The sequence below is a fragment of the Orbicella franksi genome, chromosome 1 (assembly GCF_964199315.1).
Source record: "Orbicella franksi chromosome 1, jaOrbFran1.1, whole genome shotgun sequence".
Lineage (NCBI taxonomy): Eukaryota > Metazoa > Cnidaria > Anthozoa > Scleractinia > Merulinidae > Orbicella > Orbicella franksi.
In genome coordinates, this window is record NC_138145.1 from 4,886,399 (window position 1) to 4,898,784 (window position 12,386).

The 12,386-nt window shown below is 46.3% G+C and overlaps 3 non-coding genes across 3 annotated transcripts; 2 read left to right on the forward strand and 1 right to left on the reverse strand.

Annotated features, from left to right (window-relative positions):
• Nucleotides 1-4,904: 4,904 nt before the first annotated feature.
• On the forward strand, nucleotides 4,905-5,068 carry LOC145465703 (U1 spliceosomal RNA). Its single transcript, XR_014041681.1, has one exon. It is a non-coding gene; the product is annotated as a U1 spliceosomal RNA (small nuclear RNA).
• An 886-nt stretch (nucleotides 5,069-5,954) lies between these two features.
• LOC145465026 (5S ribosomal RNA) lies at nucleotides 5,955-6,073 on the reverse strand. Its single transcript, XR_014041497.1, has one exon. It is a non-coding gene; the product is annotated as a 5S ribosomal RNA (ribosomal RNA).
• Nucleotides 6,074-6,522: 449 nt separating this feature from the next.
• LOC145466152 (U2 spliceosomal RNA) lies at nucleotides 6,523-6,714 on the forward strand. The gene has a single exon (XR_014041828.1). It is a non-coding gene; the product is annotated as a U2 spliceosomal RNA (small nuclear RNA).
• The last annotated feature ends 5,672 nt before the right edge of the window (nucleotides 6,715-12,386 follow it).

Genomic DNA, 12,386 nt, shown 5'->3' on the forward strand with positions numbered 1-12,386 from the left:
AGACCCCCCTGCTGATCCCTCTGGTGGAGACCCCTCTGTTGGTCTCTCCAGGGGGGACCCTCCTGCTGTTCAGGCTAGTGACTCTAATCAAGTGTCTCCTGCCGATGGCTATCTTTTTACTTGTGGGCAGCCTATGTCTGAGGATGTTGCCCCGGCTGTTGCTGAAGTTAGTGATTCCCAGTGTATTGCTGCTGAGGCTTCTGTTACTGCTGCTACTGTTGCTGTTGTTGTGCGAGAGGATTGTAAGGTTGTTGAGGCTGTGGTTGATGAAGGGGATGCTGGCTCCCTGAGTCAGAGCATCCTTCGGAGCGTTGAGCCTGCTGCACCGGATGTTAGTCCAGGGTTGGTTTCTTCCCAATCCTCCCCTGGTCTTTCATCCTCGTCTTACGGGACTAGAGAACTCAAGACTAAAGCCAGGAGTGTAGTTGGCAAGCTTTTGCAGAAGAACCGGTCATCACCTGTGTCGGTTAATTCTAGGGTTGGTAGTCAGTCTCTGCAGAGGTCTGGCTCTCACTCTAAGCTACCTGTAGTTGCATCCGACAGGCCTCTGTCGAGTAGGCCTCGCGCCAGAAAGACCTAAACATGGCTTCTTTTTTGACAATTAATGTTAATGGTCTGCGTGACCATAACAAACGTTTGTCTTTTTTGCAGTGGCTTAGCCACCTCGCCGTTGATTTTGTCTGCTTGCAGGAGACTCATGTCTCTAGCTGTTTTGAGTGTGACTCCTGGTTCTCTTCATACGGATTTTTGACCGTATCTTCTCCAGGATCCACTCGCTCCTGTGGTTCTGTCATCTTATACAGATCGACCTTCTCTTTGTCTAAGGTTGCTTTTGACAGTGAGGGTCGTTTTATCATGGCGCATTTCTCTCAAAACGATGTGACCTTTGGCGTTGCCTGTGTTTACGCCCCAAATAGGAATCCTGAGCGGAATGATTTCTTTGCTTATTGTGCCGACCAAATTGATCCTGTGGTGCCCACTGTGCTGTGTGGGGATTTCAATGCGGTTTTCGATCGGTCTCTTGATCGCCGTGGAGTTAACCTTTTTGACACCTCTCGTGAGAGTTCTCTTACTCTTGGAGATCTTTTTCGCGACTGTTGTGTCATCGACATCTGGCGCTCGTTGCACCCCACTACGGCTGCCTTCACTTGGCTTAAGCCGGATGGGACTTCTTCTTCCCGCATTGATTTAGTTGGGTGCCCTCATTCTTGGCTTCATCGGGTGGATTCTTGTCAAATCTTGTCTTGCCCCTTCTCGGACCACTCTGCTGTTGTCCTTAAGGTCTCAATCCCGGAACCAATTCCTCGTGGTCCAGGTAGATGGAAGCTCAACTCATCTGTCCTCGCCGATGCTGACTTTGTAGCTTCTATCAAGTCCTTCTGGCTGGCTTGGAAGCTCAAAAAGAACTCCTTTGACTCCCTCCTCTCCTGGTGGGATCGAGGTAAAGAACGAATCAAAGGTCTTGCCATTAAGTATTGCAAAGAGAAGTCCCAACGTCAGAACATGTCTCGGTCCGTCCTTAGTGCTCTTGCGGATCATTTGAAGTCCAAAATCGATCAGGGGCATGTCTCTTTCTTGCCCATTTATCAAAATGTTTCCTCTAAAATAGCTGCTCTTGATCTCTCTGCTGCGCAGGGAGCAAAGGTTCGCTCCAGAGTCAAGTGGGCTGAGGAGGGTGAGACCTCCTCGCGTTATTTCTTAAAGCTAGAAAGGAAAAGAGGAACTCTTGATTGGATTTCCGCTATGAAAAATTCTGATGGCTCTATAGTCTCTGACTTAGATAGCATTTGTAAATCTTGGACGGACTTCTACTCGTCACTCTTCTCTGCTGATGATATCGACAGTGATATTCAAGCTGATCTGTTGTCTCATCTCTCATCCTCCCTTTCTGTGGAGCAAGCGAGTGATTGTGAGGGCTACCTCACTGTCAGTGAGGTGCATGCTGCCCTCAATGGCATGGCTAGGGGTAAATCTCCTGGATCTGATGGCCTTCCCATGGAATTCTACATCACATTCTGGGACATTCTTGGGCCTGATCTAGTTGAGGTTCTTAATGCCTCTCTTGACTTGGGCTGCTTGTCATCTTCCCAGAGGGTTGCTTTGATCTCTTTAATTTATAAAAAAGGGGATAGACTACTTCATAAAAACTGGCGTCCCATTAGTCTTCTTAATGTGGATTATAAGCTGTGCGCACGTGCCCTTGCTGGCCGTCTTCTTAAGGTCCTGCAGCATGTCATCCATCCTGACCAGACCTGTGGGGTTCGAGGGCGTTACATCGGAGAAAATGTTGCCTTGCTGAGAGACGTTGTCCATTATGTAAATGATAATAACCTTCCGGCTGCGATTTTGGCTCTTGACCAAGAAAAAGCTTTTGACAGGGTTGATTGGAATTTTCTCCTTTCTACTCTAAATCACATGGGCTTCGGTCCTTCTTTTATATCTTGGGTCAAGCTTCTTTATTCTAACATTCGTAGTGCTATCCTTATCAATGGTTATACCAGTAATCCGTTCTGGCCGTCTCGCGGTGTGCGTCAAGGGTGCCCTTTGTCACCCTTGCTCTACGTTATATCCATCGAGGTTTTGGCTGCCAACTTGCGTTCGCATCCATCTATTGTTGGCTTAAGGCTACGTGGGATCCCTGACCCTTTGCCGGTCCTTTCCCTGTATGCTGATGACACTTCTGTTATCTCGACTTCGGATGATGCTACTCGTGCTGTCTTCTCCACTTATGAGAGGTTTGAAAAGGGAACTGGCTCTAAGCTCAATCTTTCTAAATGTGAGGGTCTGTGGCTTGGTGCTTGGCGTAATCGCTCCGATTCTCCTGTGCCAATTGCATGGTCGTCTGTTAAAATCAAGGTGCTGGGGGTCTTTCTTGGAAACGGCCTCATGGACGATTCTAACTGGCTTCCCCGTATTGAGGCGGTGGAGAAATGTCTGAACTCTTGGCGCTCCAGGACTCTATCCTATGGTGGTAAGGCCATTGTCTCCAATGCACTTGCCCTGTCTAGGGTATGGTATATTGCTTCTTTGGTCCCAATGCCTCCTTGGGCCTTGTCGGAACTTAATTCGCTTGTCTTTAAGTTTTTCTGGAGCGGCAAAAGGGATCTTGTAGCTCGAAACGTCGTCTTTCATTCTCACGAGAATGGTGGCTTTTCTGTTGTGTCCACTGATTTCAAGGTACAGTCGCTCCTTGTTCAGTGGATTAAACGTTTCGCGTCTTCTCCCAGTGGTTGGGTTGGCCTGATGACTTTTTGGTTTACTTTCTTTTTTAATGCCTCCCCCTTGGAAGTCTTTTCTGATCCTTTTAATTTTGACCCTGATGTCTTACCTCCTTTCTATGCCGCTTTGCTCAAGGCTTGGCGTGCTCTTGGTGGCTCTGGGTCTCCTTCTGGTCTTGTTGTTGCCTCTTCGATGACTCGTCCAATTCCTGTCGAGTCCATCACCTGCAAGCTGTGTTATCAGCTCCTGCTCTCCCTGAATCCTTGCCGTCCACATTGCGTTGTCAAGTTCCGTCAGGCTTTTCCTAATCTGGATTGGCTCTCGACCTGGCAATCTCTCTTTTTCTTGCCTCTTGATAGGCAAGTTATCGACCTAAATTGGAAAATTGCTCATGGCGTCTTATACACAGCTGAGAGGCTTTGTTCTTTTGGTTATGACATCCCCAAAGCATGTTTTTGTGGCTTTCATCTTGAAAGCTCTGACCATCTCTTTTTTTCTTGCCCTCTCGCTCAAAGTGGAATTGCTTGGATCCAGTCTCTTCTCTTTTTGGCTTCTCCTCTGGCCCCTCCCATTGAATTGCGGCACATGCTTTTTGGTTTCAGTAGCGATGAGTTCCGTTGTGTTCCCAAGGTCTTTGCCTACCTTCTAAATGTGTGCAAATTCCTTGTCTGGTCTCAGCGTAACGACTTCCGTTTTCGCTCTGAGCGGCCAAGTGCTCTTAAGCTTCTGGCATGCCTCAAGTCTCGAACTCGTTTTTACTTACCTCTGTTTTTCAAGCGCTTCATCTCTTCTCGCCGCCGTCGCTTTTTCAACCGTCAATGGGGTGCCAATGGTGTCATTGGCATTGTCTCTGGGGAAGTTTTTGATCTTCGTCTTTAAGCTTATCTTTGCTGCATGGTCGCCTTTGCTGGTTGTACTGTGGTTTACATAGCTTAGTCCCATACTGGACTGTCTTTGCTACATGGTCGCCTTTGTTGGTTGCACTGTGGTTTACATAGCTAAGTCCCACTCTGGACTGTCTTTGCTCCCTGCTGTGGTTTACATAGCTTAGTCCCATTCTGGACTGTCTTTGCTGCATGGTCGCCTTTGTTGGTTGTACTGTGGTTTACATAGTTTACATAGCTTAGCCCTTTTCTGGACTCTCTTTGCTGTATGGTCGCCTTAATTGGTAGTACTGTAGTTTTCCTAGCTTTGTCCTATTCTAGACTGTCCTTGTACTGTAGCTCGTTTTGCTTAGTCCTATTCTGGACTCTCTTTGCTGTATGGTCGCCTTAATTGGTAGTACTGTAGTTTTCTCAGCTTTGTCCTGTTCTGGACTGTCTTTTGCAGCTCAGTCGCCTTAATGGTTGTTCTGTGTTGCCTTTTAACTTACCTTAAATTGTCTACCTAGTTCAACCCTAATTTGGGTTCATTGTCTTTGTAACGTGTTCCTCGCTGCTCGGTCGCCTTTGTTGGTTGTACTGTTGACACGTTGTTATCATCTTGTACATAGGCTTTTATCCTCTGCTTTTATGTAGTCTTTTTAATTCTGTAGGTGAGGCGGGGTTCGACTCCCCGGCGAAGTTGGCGGGCCGGCCTCGTATGAGGGTGCCCCCTTACCTTGGCGGTTCTTTTAGCTTTTTTAATCGTATTTAATGGAAGGTGGGCATTGCACTCCGCCCATCGAACCGCCTAAAATACAAAAAAAACTTACCTGACGCGGGAGGTACTGTGATCAAGGAGGCAGTCCTCTCAAGGCGAGGCCCTTTCATTGCACTTCGATCGGGTTGACCCTTGCGATTACCCCAAATGTGGGTAACTCGAGCGTATAATTTCTGGTAGTGGGGGCCTGCGTTCGCGCTCGCCCCCGAAAAAGTGCAAGTGTTGGCCCTGTGAATGGTGGATGGTTAATGATTGACGCTTTGCTTTGTTCGTCAGTTGGCCGGGCCGGGCTGGACGACTGGGCACAGTGAACAACGAAGGAACGTGTCAAGCAAGGCAAGGATTTCCAGCTGCAACTGAAAAGGCGAGTGCGCTGGAACTCGTGTTGTCATGCATCCATGTTGTACTGAACTGAAGAAGGTGGCTTTTCCGATTTGCGTTTGTTTCGGCAGGCGGTCAATCATTGACTCGATCCCCGCCAAGTTTGTCCTCGAAGTAACGTTCGTCGACTTACAGTATGGAAAGAGCAAAGGACAAGGAAAGTAACAGGAGAAGTGCTGGCCAAACCGTGAGTTGATTTCTACCTTACGATTGTTGTGTTGGTGGTTCGTTGACTAAACTAGACAACGGTCCGAGCCTCCGTCATTCTCCAAGTCAAGTCATGAATAGAATTGTTTTGACGGCTCGAATTCGTGTCGACCGTTAATATGCAACGGCTCGCGTGTGTTGTTTGCTTTGCCGTTGTTGATCGGGCGCATTTCTTTGGGAATTGGCGTAGTTTTCCGCACTTTTAGCTGCTTGAAAACCGTTCGGCAAGGCAGAATATCATTTTGCTTCGAATTATTTGATGTCACACACGCCAATTTGATGTCATAAATAACCGTTTCGCACGCGAACGTTAGCGCGCGAGACTTCGATTCTAATTTATCCCGCGATCATTTTAAGGGTACTTTTCATGTTTTCTAGCTATCTTTTGAGTCTCCTGAAATGTGTAAAAAGTTATTTGTGCTTTCCAGCCACTGGAATAGCCAAAGGTGGTAGTAAAAGAAAGAAAAAATGAACATATGCAAAATAAAACGGCCGAGAAAATGAAAAGTCTACAACACGGGGTATTCCCAGGCGGTCACCCATCCAAGTACTAACCCCGCCCGACAGGGCTTAACTTCGGTGATCGGACGAGAACCGGTGCTTTCCCTGTGGTATGGTCGTAGACAAGAGAAAGGGCTGAAAATTTAGTCTTTTAAACGAGCCACCAAAGCAAAAGCAAAGCAATAATAGCAACCAGCAATCTTTTAGCAGGCATTTCTTGACTTCTCTGCAAGTTGTATGCACGTGGAGAGCGAATGTTGATAACGTAGCCGTTTTTTTTCTGCCTGTGTCTGTAGCGCTATCTTAGTAACGGAGTCATTACAGGTCTTTAACATGTTGCCTCGTTTTGGAGGGCAAAAAGGTGTTTGATCTCACTCACCCCTGGAGGCACGTTATCAACTTTGCTGCTGATTTTTGTGGACTTGTGTTGTAGAACAAGTGCGTCTACGACGGCAACTTGCTCCATGGCGTCGGCCTACAGTCGGCTCCAGGCCCCTCGGCGACAGCATATTGACCACCATATCTCAAAGGGGGAAACCCTGGACCACCCTCCTAGGGGAGGGAAGGTCCGGTATCGCTTCTCGGCCTTTTGGCTAAGATCAAGTGTAGTATCTGTTCTTATCAGCTTAATATCTGATACGCTGCTCATTGAGCAGCTCATATATTAAACTGATTTTTGGAACTGGGCTGTGGAAAAGAGGCTTGCCTCGTCCCAGCCACGGGTTGCCTCGGTATAGCACTACCTCCGAGTGCGGCCCACTTCCCCTCGGGGAAGAAACCTTCATTCAATCAAAGAAAGAAATCAAAGAAAGCCTCCTCCTGACACTAATGTCTGGCGTTTTTCTCTGTCGGCAGGCACAGACTGAGGAGGGAAGCTACTCTAGAGCCGCCTAGAAGTGAGGCTGGAGGTTCTAGCACGCCCGCAAAGCACTACCACAAGGATATAGAGGTAAGGAGGTTTGCCTTTGACGGCCCCCGCGTCAAGAATTTTCATACTTACCTGACGCGGGCTTTTGGGCTTTTGGTAAGTGTCTGTCCCTCTGCGGATTCCGAGAAAAAAGAGAGAAATCAATTGTTTTCGTGAGTGCACATATTTATTTATCCATCTTTATTGTTCTTTTGTTTGCTCTGTTGGCGTTATATATTTTTGCTGGTGAATATTTAATCTAGTGGTAGAAGGACTTCTGCGTTCTACCTTATTTTCGTTCGTTTTATCTGGCACTTTGTACCTTTACCGATACTTCTCGATCTCTGATCGTTTAGTTCATTTTATTTGCGTTTTTCCCTCTTAGATTTTTGATCTTTGAGGTTTTTTTTTTCCTTTCTTGTTTACGTTATTTGCTTGCCGCTTTGTGTGGGTGTGGTTGTCACCTTCACTCGCGGCTTTCATTTTGCTTGTTTCACGCTTGCTTTTTTCCTATTTGGGACTTTGTACCAGTTTCGATACTTTTCGATCCCTGATCGTTAAATCCGACTTGTTTCTGTTTTCCTCACTGATCGTTGATCTTTGAGGTTTTTGTTATTTTGCTTGCTCATTTTGTTCTTGCCTTGTGAGGGTGTGGTTCTCACCTTCACGCGCCGCTTTGTATAGCTTGCTTACATAGCTTGTTTAGTTTCGTTGTCGCTACGTTTTTTCGTCCGGCTTCGTTTATTGCTTTTCTTGTTCGTCGCTTCATTTTTTGTCCGTTTCTTATTTAGTCCCTGGTTCATTTTTGTGGGCTAAATAATTTTATCTACCTTGTGCTTGTTTTTTCGCCGAGCTCGGCCTTTGTTTTCGGCCTTTCTGCCCTTTATTGTTTCCGTTTCCCTTGGCGCTGCTTGTTTTCGTTCTAGCCTCTTTTCCCTTGGCGCTCGCTTGTTTTTGCATCTGGCCTTTTCCCTTGGCGTTTGCTTGCCTTTGTATTCCCCCTTTTTACTTCGCAGGCTTATCTAGTGTGTTTCTGGGTGTTTCCTTCACCCATCCGGCTTAACTTCTTTTTGCGTGTCTGTTTTTTCGCGCGCTTTTTTGTGTCTATTTTCACCCATCCGGCTTAATTTCTTTTTGCGTGTCTGTTTTTTCGCGCGCTTTTTTGTGTCTGTTTTCACCCATCCGGCTTAATTTTTTCGGCGTTCTTTTTCGCGCGCTTTCTTCGTTTATATTAGTAATTTTAAGGCAGCAAAAGTCTGTCACTTGTCTTTATTTCATACTTGTTTTTTGAGTAAGCAAAAGTCTTACTCTTGGTATTTTGTAATTTATTATTTCTCGAGTAAGCAAAAGTCTTGCTCTTGATTTTTTCCGAATTTAAAATAATTTAGAGTTGTTTGAGTGTCCGGCTCTTACTAGTTTATAATTTATAATTGTTTGTTCTTCATAATTGTGTGAGTAAGCAAAAGTCTTACTCTTAATATTTAGTAGTTATAACTGCTTGAGCAATTAAGTCTTGCTCTTAATAATTTATAATTTATTATTGTTTGGGTAAGCAACAGTCTTACTCTTAATAATTTGTAATTTATTATTTCTCGAGTAAGCAAAAGTCTTGCTCTTAATTTTTTCCGAATTTAAAATAATTTAGAGCTGTTTGAGTGGGCAAAGTCCGGCTCTTAATAGTTTATAATTTATAATTGTTTGTTCTTTATAGTTGTGTGAGTAAGCAAAAGTCTTACTCTTAATATTTAGTATTTATAGCTGCTTGAGCAATTAAGTCTTGCTCTTAATAATTTATAATTTATTATTGTTTGGGTAAGCAACAGTCTTACTCTTAATAATTTGGCTATTTAAAGTTCTTTATAACTGTGTGAGTAAGCAAAAGTCTTGCTCTTAATATTTAGTATCTATAACTCCTTATTTGTATTATTTAGTTTCAATCCAATTACTTTAATCTCTTATCATGCGTCTGGCCAAAACTGTTAACATCCAAATTGGTCGCAAATTGGTTGGCAAGTCTAAGGACGAGATTATGAAGGCTGTCTTTGACTGTTTCAGCCTGTACGGAGTAATTGCTGTCCAAATTGGTTACGACGTGGTGAGGGTTTCTTTCACCACTAGTGATGGTTTCAGGCATGCTATGGAAAACTCTAGTGTCACGCTTTTTGGGTTGCGGTGCCCCATTCTTGGGGGAGGTCCTCCTCTCACCTCCCTTCACATTTTTGACTATCCCTATGAGGAGGATGATGGTGACATCGCTCGGGTCTGTTCCGACTTCGGTGAAGTCAAGAATGTTAAAAAACAAAAGTATATTTCAGACCCGAACATCTTCACGGGAACGCGGCTTGTTTCTGTCGCTTTGTCTTCTTCCCCGCCCCGTACTTTGACCATTGGTGGTTATCAATGTAGAGTGTGGTACAAGGGCCAGCCCCTTGTCTGTAACCTCTGTGCTGTGCAGGGTCATAAGTCCGCTGATTGTCCCAACAAGGACAAGTGTCGTCGCTGTGGGGTTTCTGGGCATTTTGCCCGCCATTGTACAAATGCGTGGGGCTCGGCTGCCGGTAGTGCAAATTCATCGTCCGGGCAGGCCTCTGGTCGGGATGATCCTCCACCGGGGCAGGCCTCCGGTGGCCAGAGTGGTCCTGCGCCGGTCCCAACCTCTGATGGCTACACCTCTTTTGCCTCTATCGCCGACGCTAATACGGCTTCGTCGCGAGCCGTCGCTGTCGATTCTTCTGGGGGAGACCCCCCTGCTGATCCCTCTGGTGGAGACCCCTCTGTTGGTCTCTCCAGGGGGGACCCTCCTGCTGTTCAGGCTAGTGACTCTAATCAAGTGTCTCCTGCCGATGGCTATCTTTTTACTTGTGGGCAGCCTATGTCTGAGGATGTTGCCCCGGCTGTTGCTGAAGTTAGTGATTCCCAGTGTATTGCTGCTGAGGCTTCTGTTACTGCTGCTACTGTTGCTGTTGTTGTGCGAGAGGATTGTAAGGTTGTTGAGGCTGTGGTTGATGAAGGGGATGCTGGCTCCCTGAGTCAGAGCATCCTTCGGAGCGTTGAGCCTGCTGCACCGGATGTTAGTCCAGGGTTGGTTTCTTCCCAATCCTCCCCTGGTCTTTCATCCTCGTCTTACGGGACTAGAGAACTCAAGACTAAAGCCAGGAGTGTAGTTGGCAAGCTTTTGCAGAAGAACCGGTCATCACCTGTGTCGGTTAATTCTAGGGTTGGTAGTCAGTCTCTGCAGAGGTCTGGCTCTCACTCTAAGCTACCTGTAGTTGCATCCGACAGGCCTCTGTCGAGTAGGCCTCGCGCCAGAAAGACCTAAACATGGCTTCTTTTTTGACAATTAATGTTAATGGTCTGCGTGACCATAACAAACGTTTGTCTTTTTTGCAGTGGCTTAGCCACCTCGCCGTTGATTTTGTCTGCTTGCAGGAGACTCATGTCTCTAGCTGTTTTGAGTGTGACTCCTGGTTCTCTTCATACGGATTTTTGACCGTATCTTCTCCAGGATCCACTCGCTCCTGTGGTTCTGTCATCTTATACAGATCGACCTTCTCTTTGTCTAAGGTTGCTTTTGACAGTGAGGGTCGTTTTATCATGGCGCATTTCTCTCAAAACGATGTGACCTTTGGCGTTGCCTGTGTTTACGCCCCAAATAGGAATCCTGAGCGGAATGATTTCTTTGCTTATTGTGCCGACCAAATTGATCCTGTGGTGCCCACTGTGCTGTGTGGGGATTTCAATGCGGTTTTCGATCGGTCTCTTGATCGCCGTGGAGTTAACCTTTTTGACACCTCTCGTGAGAGTTCTCTTACTCTTGGAGATCTTTTTCGCGACTGTTGTGTCATCGACATCTGGCGCTCGTTGCACCCCACTACGGCTGCCTTCACTTGGCTTAAGCCGGATGGGACTTCTTCTTCCCGCATTGATTTAGTTGGGTGCCCTCATTCTTGGCTTCATCGGGTGGATTCTTGTCAAATCTTGTCTTGCCCCTTCTCGGACCACTCTGCTGTTGTCCTTAAGGTCTCAATCCCGGAACCAATTCCTCGTGGTCCAGGTAGATGGAAGCTCAACTCATCTGTCCTCGCCGATGCTGACTTTGTAGCTTCTATCAAGTCCTTCTGGCTGGCTTGGAAGCTCAAAAAGAACTCCTTTGACTCCCTCCTCTCCTGGTGGGATCGAGGTAAAGAACGAATCAAAGGTCTTGCCATTAAGTATTGCAAAGAGAAGTCCCAACGTCAGAACATGTCTCGGTCCGTCCTTAGTGCTCTTGCGGATCATTTGAAGTCCAAAATCGATCAGGGGCATGTCTCTTTCTTGCCCATTTATCAAAATGTTTCCTCTAAAATAGCTGCTCTTGATCTCTCTGCTGCGCAGGGAGCAAAGGTTCGCTCCAGAGTCAAGTGGGCTGAGGAGGGTGAGACCTCCTCGCGTTATTTCTTAAAGCTAGAAAGGAAAAGAGGAACTCTTGATTGGATTTCCGCTATGAAAAATTCTGATGGCTCTATAGTCTCTGACTTAGATAGCATTTGTAAATCTTGGACGGACTTCTACTCGTCACTCTTCTCTGCTGATGATATCGACAGTGATATTCAAGCTGATCTGTTGTCTCATCTCTCATCCTCCCTTTCTGTGGAGCAAGCGAGTGATTGTGAGGGCTACCTCACTGTCAGTGAGGTGCATGCTGCCCTCAATGGCATGGCTAGGGGTAAATCTCCTGGATCTGATGGCCTTCCCATGGAATTCTACATCACATTCTGGGACATTCTTGGGCCTGATCTAGTTGAGGTTCTTAATGCCTCTCTTGACTTGGGCTGCTTGTCATCTTCCCAGAGGGTTGCTTTGATCTCTTTAATTTATAAAAAAGGGGATAGACTACTTCATAAAAACTGGCGTCCCATTAGTCTTCTTAATGTGGATTATAAGCTGTGCGCACGTGCCCTTGCTGGCCGTCTTCTTAAGGTCCTGCAGCATGTCATCCATCCTGACCAGACCTGTGGGGTTCGAGGGCGTTACATCGGAGAAAATGTTGCCTTGCTGAGAGACGTTGTCCATTATGTAAATGATAATAACCTTCCGGCTGCGATTTTGGCTCTTGACCAAGAAAAAGCTTTTGACAGGGTTGATTGGAATTTTCTCCTTTCTACTCTAAATCACATGGGCTTCGGTCCTTCTTTTATATCTTGGGTCAAGCTTCTTTATTCTAACATTCGTAGTGCTATCCTTATCAATGGTTATACCAGTAATCCGTTCTGGCCGTCTCGCGGTGTGCGTCAAGGGTGCCCTTTGTCACCCTTGCTCTACGTTATATCCATCGAGGTTTTGGCTGCCAACTTGCGTTCGCATCCATCTATTGTTGGCTTAAGGCTACGTGGGATCCCTGACCCTTTGCCGGTCCTTTCCCTGTATGCTGATGACACTTCTGTTATCTCGACTTCGGATGATGCTACTCGTGCTGTCTTCTCCACTTATGAGAGGTTTGAAAAGGGAACTGGCTCTAAGCTCAATCTTTCTAAATGTGAGGGTCTGTGGC